Raw genomic sequence first — 17152 nt, forward strand, 5'->3', positions numbered from 1 at the left:
ATGTCATGCCTTTCTATTCTTCAGTACCTATTCCATCTCTCTGTTGTAGCATGTTTTATAATTAAAGCACCATTCTTCTATACAAGGCATGCAAGGGGAATACGACTATGTTAGAATCTGAAGGTTTACAAACAAGACCTTTGCAAAAGATGCAAACACCAGGAGATAATAAACCAACTCCAGCTTTTATAGATACTGCTCCAGCAAAGAGAAACCCAACTCCTACTGATAATAAGCAGATTCCAGTGGCCAAAGAACTAGTCTGCTCCAGTCCAGCAAAAATAGGTCAACTCTATTCTAAGAAGCGTGTGCGTATCCTTGCATCATGAAATTTTATAGCTTGCTGATCATATTTTCTACATGTTTCTTACCCATCTCTCTTTTAGAAAATAAGCTTACCAGATAGAAGAATTTCTGCACTGGTATCGTATGTGAGGAAAGATTCTTACAGGAATACTCTGTGCTCCAATGCAGATGTAAGTACCTGTTGTATATCACTATATTTTTACATCAGCATGTATTTTGTTAATCGGCGTGAATCCAACCTTTATCTGATCTAAATTTAGTTGTAGCAGAATGTATGATTAAAGGCCACAATGTTGATTTTTGTAATGAAAACTACCTGGTAGTTTTGCATCCTGAGCTGCATGAGTGTACTATCTCATATCAGTGGGTTTGAGTACTTTGGTTTTGTAGTGGGTTTTCAGTGTTTTTTTTACTGTGTTGTCCTGTCGTATCCCTAGCTCTTACATCATACTCCCTCCGTCCGGATTACATGTCATAGAAATGGATAAAACTGGATGTATCTAGAATTGAAATACGCCTAGACCCATCCATTTATTTCCGGATGGAGGGAATACATGTCAATATGTCATGCCTTTCTATTCTTCAGTACCTATTCCATCGCTCCTGTAGCATGTTTTATAACTGAAGCACCATTCTTCTATATAAGGCATGCAAGGGGAAGACGGCTATGTTAGAATCTGAAGGGTTACAAACCAGGTCTTTGCAAAAGATTCAAACGCCAGGAGATAATAAACCAACTCCATTTTTCATAGATACTGCTCCAGCACAGAGAAACCCAACTCCCACTAATAATAAGCAGATTCCAGTGGCCAAAGAACTAGTCTTCTCCAGTCCAGCAAAAGAATGTCAACTCCATCCTAAGAAGCATGTGCGTATCCTCGCATCATGAAATTTTATAGCATTCTGATCATATTTTCTACAGTTTCTTACCCATCTCTCTTTTATAAAATAAGGTTAAACGATAGAAGACTTCTTCCATTAGGATCGTATTCGAGGAAAATATCTTGCGGGAATTCTCTATGCACCAATGTTGATGTAAGTACCTGTTGTATATCACTATATTTTTACATCAGCATGTATTATGTTAATCAGCGTGAATCTAACCTTTATCTGATCTAAAATTAGTTGTAGCAAAATGTTAAAGGCGCCAATATTGATTTTTGTAAGGAAAACTGCCTGGTAGTTTTGCATACTGAGCTGCATGAGTGTACTATCTCATATCACGCACATTACTGAATTGTAGTGCTTCTCTGGTTGCCCATTCATTCATTGTGTTAATGTTGCTTTTGTATTACCTTACCTGGCCGATGATAGCTGTGCCATATTGTGTTAATTTGGTGTAGGCTAGTTGCCTAAACGTTCGTTGTGTCAATGTTACTTTCCTATTACCTGACTTGGCCAATGGTAGCAATGCTCGTGTGTTAATTTGGTGCAGGCTGCTGAAGATAAGAAGACAAACTCTAAAAACAGCAAGGCAACCCCATTGTTTCTTCTCAATAAATCTAGGCCAGGTAATATGGCAATAACTCATGATTAATCCATTTGGTTCCCCTCCTAATTTATGTTATGATGCAGTGGTCGAGACACTCTCCACTATCAATAATACAAGCCTGCCAAAATCGCCAACTGAATTTGTTCAGTATCCTCAGTCTAGAATGCAAGGGAATAAATGTATGTTTGTGAACCAATTAATGGCTGAAGCAATGATGGAAATTGTGGGTGAATAAGAGGTGCAGAGTCGTGCAACACAACAACTGATCAATGTTTTTAGAGACAGTGTAGCTATGCAGCAAGAACTTGCCCACATGCTTATGGGCGTCATCTGTGGTGAGGTTGCAGATTGTGACGTTGTAGATGGTTAGGTTCTGCTCATTTATTTGCAGTGGCATCAATCTTTGATTGCCAGTGGATGTAATTTCCTGTAATATATGCTGGATGTGCAATGTTATTCCCTGTATGCCGTACCTTTGCTTGATCGGTTTTGGTCCTGTGCATAATTTCTCGTCGTAATGGGCTCAAATTATCTAATTTGGCCTAAAGACTTGCACGAACTTTAGTGGGCCCATTAAGTTAATGGGCCATTACTAGGCCGAAAGTTAATGGTCGGCCCTCTTACCTCCAGGGTCGTTAACAGGCCGACATCGAAGCGCGCAACAGGTGGGCCCAATTGATTTCACGGGCCGTTAACAGGCCATTACTAAGTTTGGGCTACATATGGCCCAACTATACTGTAGGCCTTTAGCAGGCCAAAAGAGACAGAGGGCTTGTACTAGACCATGAAGAGCATGGGCCACTAAGAGGCCGAAAGTCAGGTCGTATTGTAAATGGCCCCACTGTGTTTTTTTGACCTGGAAGACTGTAGGGCTTACACCCCACAGCAATTTATTAAAGCTTCAAACAGAAAGTACAATAAATGTTCCTCAAGAAAAGGAACTAAGTAGAAAAGAAGAAAAACTATACAAGCTAGTCTAAACAAAGAAACAAAAGGCTAACTAGGGCCTTTAGCAGGCCGAAAGAGAAACCGGGCTGGTATTGGACCATGAAGGGCATGGGCCGTTAAAAGGCCAAAACTAAGGTCCGACTACAAATGGTCCAACTCATTTATGGTCCGTTAACAGGCTGAAGGGCACACAGGGCCGGGAATTGGCCCAACACTTAAATGGGTTGCTAAAAGGCCAAAACTCAGGTCTGACTACAAATGGCCCAACTGATTTATGGGTCGTCAACAGGCTGACAGAGACACCGGGCCGAAAATTGGCCCAACATTTAAATGGGCCGCTAAAAGGCCGAAACTCAGGTCCGACTACAAATGGCCCATCTGATTTGTGGGCCGTCAACAGGCTGAAAGACACACCGGGCCGGAAATTAGCCCAACATTTAAATGGGACGCTAAAAGGCCGAAAGATGTACATCTTGAAAATTGGCCCATCCATTAAATGGGCTGTTAACAGGCCGAAATCTCATCGGGCCGATATTGAGCCCAAATATATAGCGAGCTGTTAACGGGCTCGAACTGACGATGGGCTGCAATGGTGTCAAATCTTTAACGGGCCGTTGACGGGCCGAATTGGCACATCTCGTACGGGTCGTGGGCTTAAATGGACCTGACACAAGTAGGCCTTATATGGGCCGGCCTGCTAAATTTTATTGGGTCGGCCTTTTTCACTGGAATGGCCACTGTTGGGCCGTGCCACGTGTCGACCTATCATAGCCGCCTCCTGTCCAATGAGTGGATGACATCTGTCCCAACGGTGAGGCAACACGTGTTTCCTGCTGCCAATGTTGATTTTACATGTGGAAAATGTAACATCCCAAATTTTCAATTTGGAATGTTATACAATAGATCATCATTGCATATCATATTTTATTGCATTTTGGCTTAATCCTAGAAATTTCACGCAACTCAAGGACCCACGGAGAGAGTTGGAGATTTCGTTATTTTCATATTTGAGTTTTCTCAATTTTGAAAATAGGATTATTTGATTTTAATTATTTTGTCTTCGAATATTTCTTATATAAAAATACAAGAGAGGGAATAAAATGACTTTCCCACAATAAAGAATTATTGGAGATTTAATAATAAAATCAATTAAGATTTTATTCCGGGTCGTGTCCGACCTGGACACTGCACCCGGGCGGCCTTTAAAGGCCGACGGCCCGCCCCGGGCCGAAACCCTAGCCGCCAGCCCCGCCCCGCCACGAGACCCGCGTCGCCGCTGCCGGATTCTGTCGTCGCTGCCCGTCCCGACCCTCACCACCCTGCCGAAGCCGTCGTCGGACCTCGCCGGAGGTAGCCGCCCCGCCGCCGGCGGTTTTCTAAGAAAACCGCCAGGTTTATTTTATAAAAATTGCGGTTTATTTTTTTTATATAGATTGGTTTATTTATTTTTTTGGTTTATTTATTTTGCGGACGTTCGTCCGTACATTCATTTTAACGAACGGTTTTCGTCGTTTAGCCGCAGACAGCGAACGTTCGTTCGTTAGTCAGTTCGTCTGTTTTTCTTTTTCTCGGATTTTCCGCGATTATTTCTGATCGCGATTTCTGATCCGATTTTCGTTCTAGTATAACTTTTCGCTCGTTTATCGGAATCAGGCGATTCAAGCGTCTAGAGTTTCGTCTCAAAACCCTCTTTCCGTTTAACCAACTCAAACAAGTTTTTGCTACTTTAAATTTCACTTAGGTCCAGATTTGTAAATGAAGCTTGTTTGTTTCGCCGTTTGAGTTTCGTTGCTTTGTTTGATTTGAATGTTTTTGCAAACCGGAGTTCTTAAGATGAACTTTCTGGTTAGATCCCTTATTTGAGTTTTACCTGTGCATATGAGTGCTTATTGTATGCTTGTTTGTTTGTGATAGAGTACCCGGAGTGCGCCGCTTGCTACTACGAGTCTCTAGGTTTCACGGATCATCAGCAAGGCACTTTGATCATACCTCTTTACTACCCAGTTTTATTGCATTAGATCAATCCTCAAACAATTGCATGATTTAGGATCTGATTAATATGTGGGTTTTGGAAAAGTAGATGAGGTAGAACCTATTACCTGTTTTATTATCAAACATTTGGGAGTTACTTCTACGTTTGCTTATATCGCTATGCTATGCTAGTATACGTGGATTGGGTGAGTGTATCCATGACAGATGTGAGATTGTTAAATTAATAGTTTACTTAAGGTGGCAACTTTAATACACATCTGGGTGGATTGAGGCACATGGGGAACCCAGTGTTGTCTGTATTTTTGGAAATCCCGGGGTACCGTGTGATTTTCCTATGGACCGCCACCCAGGCTCAAAGGGATCCTGAGATTGTTCATGCTAGAAACTTCTGTGTGCAGCCGCAAGTTTCTATGGGCTCTAGCATAGTTGATTAAGTCATGTGAACTCTTACAATGGTAGACTAGCAGATGTAGGGGAAAGTAGCACTACTAGGGAAAAGGCTAGCAGCAGCGCGGGTTTTAGATGTATCAGTAGCGCGGGGATAGGCGCTACTAATAAGGCGCTACAGCTAACACATAGCAGTAGCGCGTGCCCACCGGCGCTACTGCTACACAAGTGTAGCAGCAGCGCTGTTAGAGGAAGCTCGCTACTGCTAGTAGCTCTAGCGCGCTTTGACTGGACGCGCTACTGCTATCGCAGCGCTGCTGCTAACTTTTATACACTCGCTACTGCTAATTCAAGTAGTTTTTTGGCATATTTGTTTTGTATTTGAACAGGCTTTGTAGTAGAATCTTTGGCACATAGAAATGTCATCATGATACACATACAAATGCCTGCGAGACCACAAATGTAATCATAGCATGTACATACAAATAGTCTCATCATAATCATCATCCAACACAAAGTGATATCTTGTCATCATCTCGAAAATAGCGACACATGCAAGTCTCGAATACTTGCAACTACAACAACATCATCCATCTAAACAAAGGTATACGCAAGAAGTGCTATCACTATGAGTGAGAGTGGAACTATGCAGTACATGAGGTGGCGGTTACGAGTCCTCTCTCGCGCTAGCGTGAACCTCAAGTAACTAGCTTCTCCTTCTTATCTGCTTTTGAAGCCTTTATGGCTGGCGCCCGTGAACCCATTCACTTGCGCTTGACACTCATGCCACTCGTTGTACACCCCCAAAACCTTCCCTTTGTACACGACAAAGCAATTCCATCTCGCCATCAAGAAACTAGGTACCTGTTAGAGATGCATGTTCATGAAGAGGATGTACAATCATATATATGCAACAAAATATACTAGAGCAACACCGAAAAAGAAAGGGTTAGCAACTAGATGCAACATACAGTACGCAAATTAATTAACTAGATGTACGCAGGTCATCGTACGCAAACTAACAAAGTAGCGTTACGCAAGTTCGGCAGGGACCATGGACATCACAAAGTTTCATCGCTACAAAAAGTATACAAGTTCAACCGACACATATCATCATCATCGGCATCATAAATCACTAGAAGTTCCATCCTTCCATATCATCGAGGACGAACCCTAGCTTCTTGAACGGCGTGAGGTCTAGACGTTGCATGCCTATGCGAGTTCGGACGTCAGCTCGCGATATAGGGCCATGGTGGAATATCCCCTTCTCATCGATGACTTCTTTCATGATGATCGTCGCAATGTCGCTTTGGATGTGAAAGAAGTCATCTCTAAGTTTATAATCCGCTTCTCCATGAGATTCTAGCCACTTGTGGATATGATCATCATTTCTGCTGTTAATGCGAAGCTTTTGGTGATCCGTGTTGAACTGAATCATGAGATGGACGATGTAGAATCCATCCTTCTTGCTTGGTTTTGGGACATGGATGCAGGAGAAGTTAGTTTTATGCGCGAAACCCATCTTCTTGTTCCTTTGTTTCTTGATCTGCACGTGGCCACCTCTAAAGCTGAAGCCTTGGAGAGCATCATCTAGAATATTCATTATGTGGGTGTAGTCTTTTTCTCGTAGTCTCTGGAAGGGTCAAAATATATGGCGTGGGAGACTTGCGGGTAAAGAACGATAAGGACGGCGCGCCCGTTGCTGCGGGGAAAAGACACCTCAATTTATTCCCCATATGAGAGAGAAGGAATGATTGAAATGTACGAAAGGGTTGTCCGGAACTGACTTACTTTGGATGATATGGCACAAGGACAATTTCCCGGACCCTATTCTGTACCATGAAGTTTTGGAGGTACTCCCTAGCAGTTTCACGCTCAAAGTCGCCGAGACTCAAGAAAGACTCGTGCATGTAGTATGGATCTGCCACACAGATTTGCGAGACTTCTTCACTCTTCATGATGGAGCTCATATGTAGCGCAAAAAGGCGAACGATAGAAAAATCAAGCCGCCTTGTTAGAAACATCTCAAAGATATGGTCAAACCGCAGGAAGAACACCTCCGCGGGCCGTGTGTCGACGTAGTACTTCCCCTCAGGCACACGAGCCGCATATGTCAGATATCCTAGATCCTTTGAGGCTAGTAGGCTTTTCTCAGTCGACAGCACATGGTCGTGCAGTCTCCTGAGATCCCCTGATAGTGCCTCCAGCGGTTTCGGCGGTAGCATCGGCTCGCCCGTGAGATGGAACATGACCGCACCTTTCACGGGTACACGCTCTTCAGAATGCATCATTTGGCTGCTATGTTCTCTGGCTTGTTTGGAGGCAGTTACCTTCCCCGATCTCTTCCTCTCCTTTTTCTTGGGCACACCTTCCAGACCCTTCCTTAACCCCTGCCCTAGTGTTCCCGGGCTAAGTATTGTATGACTCTCGTGCTCGGCTAGTTGAGCCTGTGTTGAGGCGGCATCTTCAGGCGTGTCCTGTGAGGATTTCATGAAGAGAGACTTTTTGCAATCCATGGTACAACCCTGCCGGGGCATATCATCCATATCCTCATTAGCAAGCTGATAGCCCGATTCGTCATATGGTTGACTCATCATATCTATGTCACAGTCATACGCGTTTGTATTGAGGTAATCCATAGGGTCGACCTCCGTCTCATCATCCATTCTCTGTTCTACAGGAGAAATTACATCAGCCAGTACTATTGCACCCCCTTCATCATGTCGTCCGCCGCTCTCACCGGCACTACAGGAGCTGGTAATTGCGTAGGCGGGGTGGTGGTCTCCGCACATGCTTGTTGATGTGCGGTAGTTATTGGTGTGCTCTCGGCCGGCTCCAGACGAATAAGATTCTTCGGCCATAGCAGCACCCAATTCTTGCAGCTTCCAATCCGCGGCGGGGTCTCGTCGTCCGCTCCCACATGCTATACTGGAGGAGGCAAATCCTCGTGCCCCAATTTCACACTGGTCAAGCTAACCCTGAAGTGCCCAGCGGGGATCGGCTGGTTGTGGAACGTGCGTTGAGAGGGGTCCATTATCATCCCCTTTCCCACGTCCACCTTCTGGCCTTTGATCAAGTAGAGTATGGTGCACGGGGTTTCTTTCGCCTGCAAACACATATGTCTGTGGCGTAAAACAACCGAAAGGAAACAAAAATGGAATATTATCTATATATATATATATATGTTGGTGCGACATGTAATTACCATGACGGCGTCGAGCTCAGCCAAACGAAGGTCCACCTAGCGCGCCTGAGACTGAGGACGGGCTGCTATGAGAGGGAGCGGCTGCGAGAGGAGGCCCGATTGCTTGAGCAAGTGATGGTGCGATGGTGGTGTTGTTCATGGAGTTGCTCGCGACGAAACTGGGCATCGGGAAATCATGTACTGTCTTGTCTGGATTTTCCTTCGCCCAGTTGATGTTAACTGGAACCAAGTTAGTAACGAAATCATTTCTGCAGGCAGTTACAGCTGCATTGACTGCCTGCTGTAGCAACTCATATTTGTCCTCGGCTGCTTTTTTCGCGTCCTCAGCTGCTTTTTTCTCGACCGCAAGCTTCACCTTTGTGTCGATGTCCGCCTGACTAAACTTTTTTTCTGCTTCTTGGCCTCCGGCCCGTCGTTGTAAAACACCTTCCACGTGGCGCCGTCTCCAGCGCCGTGCACACGACCATATTGCGGCCGCTGGTCCAAAGGGAGTCCCTTAAGTTCGTTCAAGGCCCGGTTGAGAGGGGTGTCCCACTTCGGCCTCATTGGAGAAGTAGGGCTTTCGGCTGCAAGCCAGTGTTGCTTCTCCAGTAGTCTAATCAACTTCCTCATGATCTTGTCCGTGTAAAAAACATTTTTCTCCTTGTCCCACTTGTAGCGGGCCCTGATGAAGTCATGCTCCAAGGGGTTGGGGGCTAGCCCCGGCGCCGGGGTCGGGGTCGAGGGCCGGGTCGGGGGCGAGCGCCAGGGTCGGGGGCTAGCACCGGCGCCGGAGTCGGGGGCGAGCGCCGGGGCCGGGTCGGGCGCGGCGGTGCGACGGGGGAAGAGAGAGTGGGGATTTGGGGGGAAAAGGCGGGATGAAGCAGGGCGAGTGAGAAGTTTGGGTTAAGTGGACGTAGCAGTAGCGCATTAGGTCAAAACGCGCTGCTACTAACTTCAGTAGCTGTAGCGGTTTAGGCAAAATTTGCTACTACTAACTTCAGTAGCTGCAGCGGTTTATGCAGAACGCGTTGCTACTACCGTCGCTACTGCCAGTTTTCCTTTTTCTTTTCCTTTATTTTATCCCACTTTTATTTCCCGAGGGCAGTGAACGAAGGGAGGGTGATATATATTGCATCATTTGACGGTTAAATATGTATGCAAAATAGGAATATATATATTACACATCATTGGACCCATGCATAATAATGGCTCAGTGTGTATACAAAAATAGGAACATATATATATATATATATTACACATCATTGGACCGATAACATACGTTTCCTCAGTGCTGACGTTTTCGTTTTTGAGTCATCTTCTTTCCCTTCTTGTTCGTCGAAGAATAATTGAGCCCCTCATTTTGACTTTGCCTTTTCCATGGAGTACGATTTTTCTTAGGTAATGTAGTATTGATTCTCCTTTTGACGTATACTTCATCATCATCGTCATCTTCCCTCATTGGGTTGCCGTACTGATCATAGTCTTCCTCGTTGGCGACTCCATCCATTCCAATGATGTTCCTTTTGCCTCTCCTCACGACAACACGGCTGGGATTGCGCGGGTCAGTTATGAAGAAGCATTGTGTCACGTGCTTAGCATGTACCCATGGCTCGTTTTTTGCGATAGCGTTCACGGTAGCGCTCTTGGCGTCGGGTATAGTCATGGTAGTGAAAATCCGGCTTTCTCTTTCGACATTCTTAGCCCATCTGACACGAAACATCGTCGTGTTGTGGAGTCCAGAGTAGTCAAGCCCCCAGATCTCCTCGACCCTTCCATAAAATTGTTCAGTTGTGTCGTTGTCGCTGCCGGTCATGCATTCCATTGTCACCCCTGAGTTCTGATCATCACTGTCCATATCTTTGGCCTCCATGTAGAATGTGTATCCTTTGATATCATATGCCTGATAGGTTACGAGGTTGGGCGAGGGGCCATGTGCTAAGGCGTATATGAGCAATCCGTCCTTAGAGCCCTCCTCCGGGGGATTGGCAATAATATGCTCTTTGAACCAATGCAGGAAAGTGGAGTTGTGCTCTCTAGTAACTTCGGCGTCCGTCCTGCATACCCCCCGGTCACGATACTTCTTTGCGATAATTTCTTTGTACAGTGCCACGAAAGGATCTACCTCGTCTAGGTGTTGTAGCACTACCAAGTTTGCTCTATCAAAGTCGCTGCGTCGATATGAGTATGCCACGTGCAGTTCCCTACGACCGTTGAAGTGACCATCTCCTTCGAGCCTCCCATCGTGCTTGTTAATGGGCAAATCAACACTAACACCAGGTGGCTGGTCTGCGCCATATAGAAAATTCTCAAAGAAAGAGATGCACTCTTGTGCCAAATAGCTCTAGACGATGCTTCCATCCATACGGGACATGTTACGAATGAATCCTTTGATGATCCATTCATCCTCTCAAACGGCATCATGTTGTGCAGGAATAACGGCCTCAGGTCTATTATGTCATCCACAATATGGACACATAGATGCACCATCACATCGAAGAACGCGGGCGGGAAGTACATCTCAAGCTCATTCAGTATCACAACGATCTCTTCCTGTAGCCTTTGGAGCTGCTTCACACTGATCGACTTGTTGGGGAACGTTGCAGAAAATTAAATTTTTTCCTACGGTTTCACCAAGATCCATCTATGAGTTCATCTAAGCAATGAGTCAAGGGAGTGAGTTTGCATCTACATACCACTTGTAGATCGAGTGCGGACGCGTTCAAGGGGATGGTGATGATGGAGTCGTACTCGCCGTGATTCAGATCACCGATGACCAAGTGCTGAACGGACAACACCTCCGCATTCAACACACGTACGGTACGGACGACGTATCCTCCGTCTTGATCCAGCAAGGAGGAAGGAGAGGTTGAGGAAGACAGCTCCAACGGCAGCACGATGGCGTGGTGTTGTTGGTGTAGCAGTACTCCGACAGGGCTTCACCAAGCACGTACGGAGGAGGAGAGGTGTTGGGGAGGGGAGGGGCTGCGCCTTGGCTTAGGTAATCAGCCCTCCCCTCACCCCTCTATTTATAGGGGAAGGGGCAAGGGGGGCCGGCCCCTCTAGATGGGATCTAGAGGGGGGCGGCGGCAAGGGAGGGGGGACTTGCCCCCCAAGCAAGGGGGCGCCCCCTCTAGGGTTCCCCCCCCCAAACCTAGGCGCATGGGCCCAAGGGGGGGGGCGTGCCCAGCCCTCCAGGGGCTGGCTCCTGCCCCACAAAGCCCATGTGCCCCCCCGGGAGGGGTGGCCCCTCCCGGTGGACCCCCGGAACCCTTCCGGTGGCCCCGGTACAATACCGATATGCCCCCGAAACCTTCCGGTGTCCGTATGACAGCTTCCCATATATAAATCTTTACCTCCGGACCATTCTGGAACTCCTCGTGATGTTCGGGATCTCATCCGGGACTCCGAACAACATTCGGTAGTCACATACAAGTCTTCCTAATAACCCTAGCGTCACCGAACCTTAAGTGTCTAGACCCTACGGGTTCGGGAGACACGCAGACATGACCGAGATGGCTCTTAGATCAATAACCAACAGCGGGATCTGGATACCCATGTTGGCTCCCACATGCTCCTCGATGAAGTCATCGGATGAACCACGATGTCGAGGATTCAAGCAACCCCGTATACTATTCCCTTTGTCAAGCGGTACGTTACAAGCCCGAGACTCAATCGTCGGTATCCCAATACCTCGTTCAGTCTCGTTACCGGCAAGTCACTTTACTCATACCGTAATGCATGATCCCGTGACCAAACACTTGGTCACTTTGAGCTCATTATGATGATGCATTACCGAGTGGGCCCAGAGATACCTCTCCGTCATACGGAGTGACAAATCCCAGTCTCGATCCGTGTCAACCCAACAGACACTTTTGGAGATACCTGTAGTGCACCTTTATAGTCACCCAGTTACGTTGTGACGTTTGGTACACCCAAAGCACTCCTACGGTATCCGGGAGTTACACGATCTCATGGTCTAAGGAAGAGATACTTGACATTGAAAAAGCTCTAGCAAAACGAACTACACGATCTTGTGCTATGCTTAGGATTGGGTCTTGTCCATCACATCATTCTCCTAATGATGTGATCCCATTGTCAATGACATCTAATGTCCATAGTCAGGAAACCATGACTATCTGTTGACCAACGAGCTAGTCAACTAGAGGCTCACTAGGGACATGTTATGGTCTATGTATTCACACGTGTATTACAATTTCCGGATAATACAATTATAGCATGAATAAAAGACAATTATCATGAACAAGGAAATATAATAATAATGCTTTTATTATTGCCTCTAGGGCATATTTCCAACAGTCTCCCACTTGCACTAGAGTCAATAATCTAGTTACATTGTGATGAATCGAACACCCATAGAGTTCTGGTGTTGATCATGTTTTGCTCGCGAGAGAGGTTTAGTCAACGGATCTGCGACATTTAGATCCGTATGTACTTTGCAAATATCTATGTCTCCATCTTGAACATTTTCATGGATGGAGTTGAAACGACGCTTGATGTGCCTGGTCTTCTTGTGAAACCTGGGCTCCTTGGCAAGGGCAATAGCTCCAGTGTTGTCACAGAAGAGTTTGATCGGCCCTGACGCATTGGGTATGACTCCTAGGTCGGTGATGAACTCCTTCACCCAAATTGCTTCATGCGCTGCCTCCGAGGCTGCCATGTACTCCGCTTCACATGTACATCCCGCCACGACGCTCTGCTTGCAGCTGCACCAGCTTACTGCTCCACCATTCAACATATACACGTATCCGGTTTGTGACTTAGAGTCATCCAGATCTGTGTCGAAGCTAGCATCGACGTAACCCTTTACGACGAGCTCTTCGTCACCTCCATAAACGAGAAACATGTCCTTCGTCCTTTTTAGGTACTTTAGGATATTCTTGACCGCTGTCCAGTGTTCCTTGCCGGGATTACTTTGGTACCTTCCTACCAAACTTACGGCAAGGTTTACATCAGGTCTGGTACACAGCATGGCATACATAATAGATCCTATGGCTGAGGCATAGGGGATGACGCTCATCTCTTCTTTATCTTTTGTCGTGGTCGGGCATTGAGCCGAGCTCAATCTCACACCTTGCAATACAGGCAAGAACCCCTTCTTGGACTGATCCATTTTGAACTTCTTCAAAATCTTATCAAGGTATGTGCTTTGTGAAAGACCTATGAGGCGTCTCGATCTATCTCTATAGATCTTGATGCCTAATATATAAGCAACTTCTCCAAGGTCCTTCATTGAAAAACACTTATTCAAGTAGGCCTTAATGTTGTCCAAGAATTCTATATCATTTCCCATCAAAAGTATCTCATCTACATATAATATGAGAAATGCTACAGAGCTCCCACTCACTTTCTTGTAAACGCAGGCTTCTCCATAAGTCTGCATAAACCCAAACGCTTTGATCATTTCATCAAAGCAAATGTTCCAACTCCGAGATGCTTGCACCAGCCCATAAATGGATCGCTGGAGCTTGCATACTTTGTTAGCATTCTTAGGATCGACAAAACCCTCCAGCTACATCATATATAGTTCTTCCTTAAGATGCCCGTTAAGGAATGCCGTTTTGAGGTCCATCTGCCATATCTCATAATCATAGTATGCGGCAATTGCTAACATGATCGGACGGACTTAAGCTTCGCTACGGGAGAGAAAGTCTCATCATAGTCAATCCCTTGAACTTGCCGATAACCCTTAGCGACAAGTCAAGCTTTATAGATGGTGACATTACCATCCGCGTCCATCTTCTTCTTAAAGATCCATTTGTTTTCTATCGCTCGCCGATCATCGGGCAAGTCAGTCAAAGTCCATACTTTGTTTTCATACATGGATTCTATCTCGGAAGGTTCGCCATTGTCTAACAACATGATTTCCAGGACAGGGTTGCCGTACCACTCTGGTGCGAAACGTGTCCTTGTGGACCTACGAAGTTTAGTAGCAGCTTGATCCGAAGTACCTTGATCATCATCATTATTTTCCTCTTCAGTTGGTGTAGGCATCACAAGAACATTTTCCTGAGCTGCACTACTTTCCCGTTCAAGAGGTAGTACTTCATCGAGTTCTACTTTCCTTCCACTTACTTCTTTCGAGAGAAACTCCTTTTCCAGAAAGGATCCGTTCTTGGCAACAAAGATCTTTCCCTCGGATCTTAAGTAGAAGGTATTCCCAATGGTTTCTTTAGGGTATCCTATGAAGACGCATTTTTCCGACTTGGGTTCGAGCTTTTCAGGTTGAAGTTTCTTGACATAAGCATCGCATCCCCAAACTTTTAGAAACGACACCTTAGGTTTCTTCCCAAACCATAATTCATACGGTGTCGCCTCAACGGATTTAGACGGTGCCCTATTTAAAGTGAATGTAGCTGTCTCTAGAGTGTATCCCCAAAATGATAGTGGTAAATCAGTAAGAGACATCATAGATCGCACCATATCCAATAGAGTGCGACTACGACGTTTGGACACACCGTTTCGCTGAGGTGTTCCAGGCGGCGTGAGTTGTGAAACGATTCCACATTTTCTTAAGTGTGTACCAAATTCGTGACTTAAATATTCTCCTCCACGATCCGATCGTAAGAATTTTATCTTTTGGTCATGTTGATTCTCTACCTCATTCTGAAATTCCTTGAACTTTTCAAAAGTCTCAGACTTGTGTTTCATTAAGTAGACATACCCATATCTACTCAAGTCATCAGTGAGAGTGAGAACATAACGATATCCTCCGCGAGCCTCAACGCTCATTGGACCGCACACATCAGTATGTATGATTTCCAACAAGTTGGTCGCTCGCTCCATTGTTCCGGAGAACGGAGTCTTGGTCATCTTGCCCATGAGGCATGGTTCGCATGTGTCAAATGATTCATAATCGAGAGACTCCAAAAGTCCATTAGCATGGAGCTTCTTCATGCGCTTGACACCAATGTGACCAAGGCGGCAGTGCCACAAGTATGTGAGACTATCGTTATCAACTTTACATCTTTTGGTATTCACGCTGTGAATATGTGTAACATTACGCTCGAGATTCATTAAGAATAAACCATTGACCATCGGGGCATGACCATAAAACATATCTCTCATATAAATAGAACAACCATTATTCTCGGATTTAAATGAGTAGCCATCTCATATTAAACGAGATCCAGATACAATGTTCATGCTCAAACTTGGCACCAAATAACAATTATTAAGGTTCAAAACTAATCCCGTAGGTAAATGTAGAGGTAGTGTGCCGACGGTGATCACATCGACCCTGGAACCATTCCCGACGCACATCGTCACCTCGTCCTTCGCCAGTCTCCGCTTATTCCGCAGCTCCTGCTGTGAGTTACAGATATGAGCAACGGCACCGGTATCAAATACCCAGGAGTTACTACAAGTACTGGTAAGGTACACATCAATTACATGTATATCAAATATACCTTTGGTGTTGCCGGCCTTCTTATCCGCTAAGTATTTGGGGCAGTTCCGCTTCCAGTGACCCTTCCCCTTGCAATAAAAGCACTCAGTCTCAGGCTTGGGTCCATTCTTTGACTTCTTCCCGGCAACTGGCTTACCGGGTGCGGCAACATCTTTGCTGTCCTTCTTGAAGTTCTTCTTACCCTTGCCCTTCTTGAACTTAGTGGTCTTATTGACCATCAACACTTGATGTTCTTTCTTGATTTCAACCTCTGCTGACTTCAACATTGAAAATACTTCAAGAATGGTCTTCACCATCCCCTGCATATTGTAGTTCAGCACAAAGCCCTTGTAGCTTGGTGGGAGCGACTGAAGGATTCTGTCAATGACCGCCTCATCTGGGAGGTTAATGTCTAGCTGGGACAGGCGATTGTGCAACCCAGACATTTTGAGTATGTGCTCACTGACAGAACTATTTTCCTCCATCTTACAACTATAGAACTTGTCGGATACTTCATATCTCTCGACCCGGGCATGAGCTTGGAAAACTAGTTTCAGCTCCTCGAACATCTCATATGCTCCGTGTTGCTCAAAACGCTTTTGGAGCCCCGGTTCTAAGCTGTGAAGCATGCCGCACTGAACGAGGGAGTAATCATCAGCACGAGACTGCCAAGCATTCATAATGTCTTGGTTCTCTGGGACGGGAGCGTCACCTAGCGGTCCTTCTAGGACATATTGTTTCCTGGCAGCTATGAGGATGATCCTCAGGTTCCGGACCCAGTCCGTATAGTTGCTGCCATCATCTTTCAGCTTGGTTTTCTCTAGGAACGCGTTGAAGTTCATGTTGACATGAGTGTTGGCCATTTGATCTACAAGACATATTTTGCAAAGGTTTAAGACTAAGTTCATGATAATTAAGTTCATCTAATCAAATTAATATAATGAACTCCCAGTCAGATTAGACATCCCTCTAGTCATCTAAGTGTTACACGATCTGAGTCGACTAGGCCGTGTCCGATCATCACGTGAGACAGACTAGTCATCGTCGGTGAACATTCTCATGTTGATCGTATCTTCCATACGACTCGTGTTCGACCTTTCGGTCTCCGTGTTCCGAGGCCATGTCTGTACATGCTAGGCTCGTCAAGTTAACCCTAAGTGTTTTGCATGTGTAAAACTGTCTTACACCCGTTGTATGTGAACGTAAGGATCTATCACACCCGATCATCACGTGGTGCTTTGAAATGACGAACTTTAGCAACGGTGCACAGTTAGGGGAGAACACTTCTTAAAATTTTGTAAGGGATCATCTTATTTACTACCGTCGTTGTAAGTAAACAAGATGCATAAACATAATAAACATCACATGCAATTATATAATAGTGACATGATATGGCCAATATCATATAGCTCCTTCGATCTCCATCTTCGGGGCT

Source organism: Triticum aestivum, chromosome 3B (assembly GCF_018294505.1).
Source record: "Triticum aestivum cultivar Chinese Spring chromosome 3B, IWGSC CS RefSeq v2.1, whole genome shotgun sequence".
NCBI lineage: Eukaryota > Viridiplantae > Streptophyta > Magnoliopsida > Poales > Poaceae > Triticum > Triticum aestivum.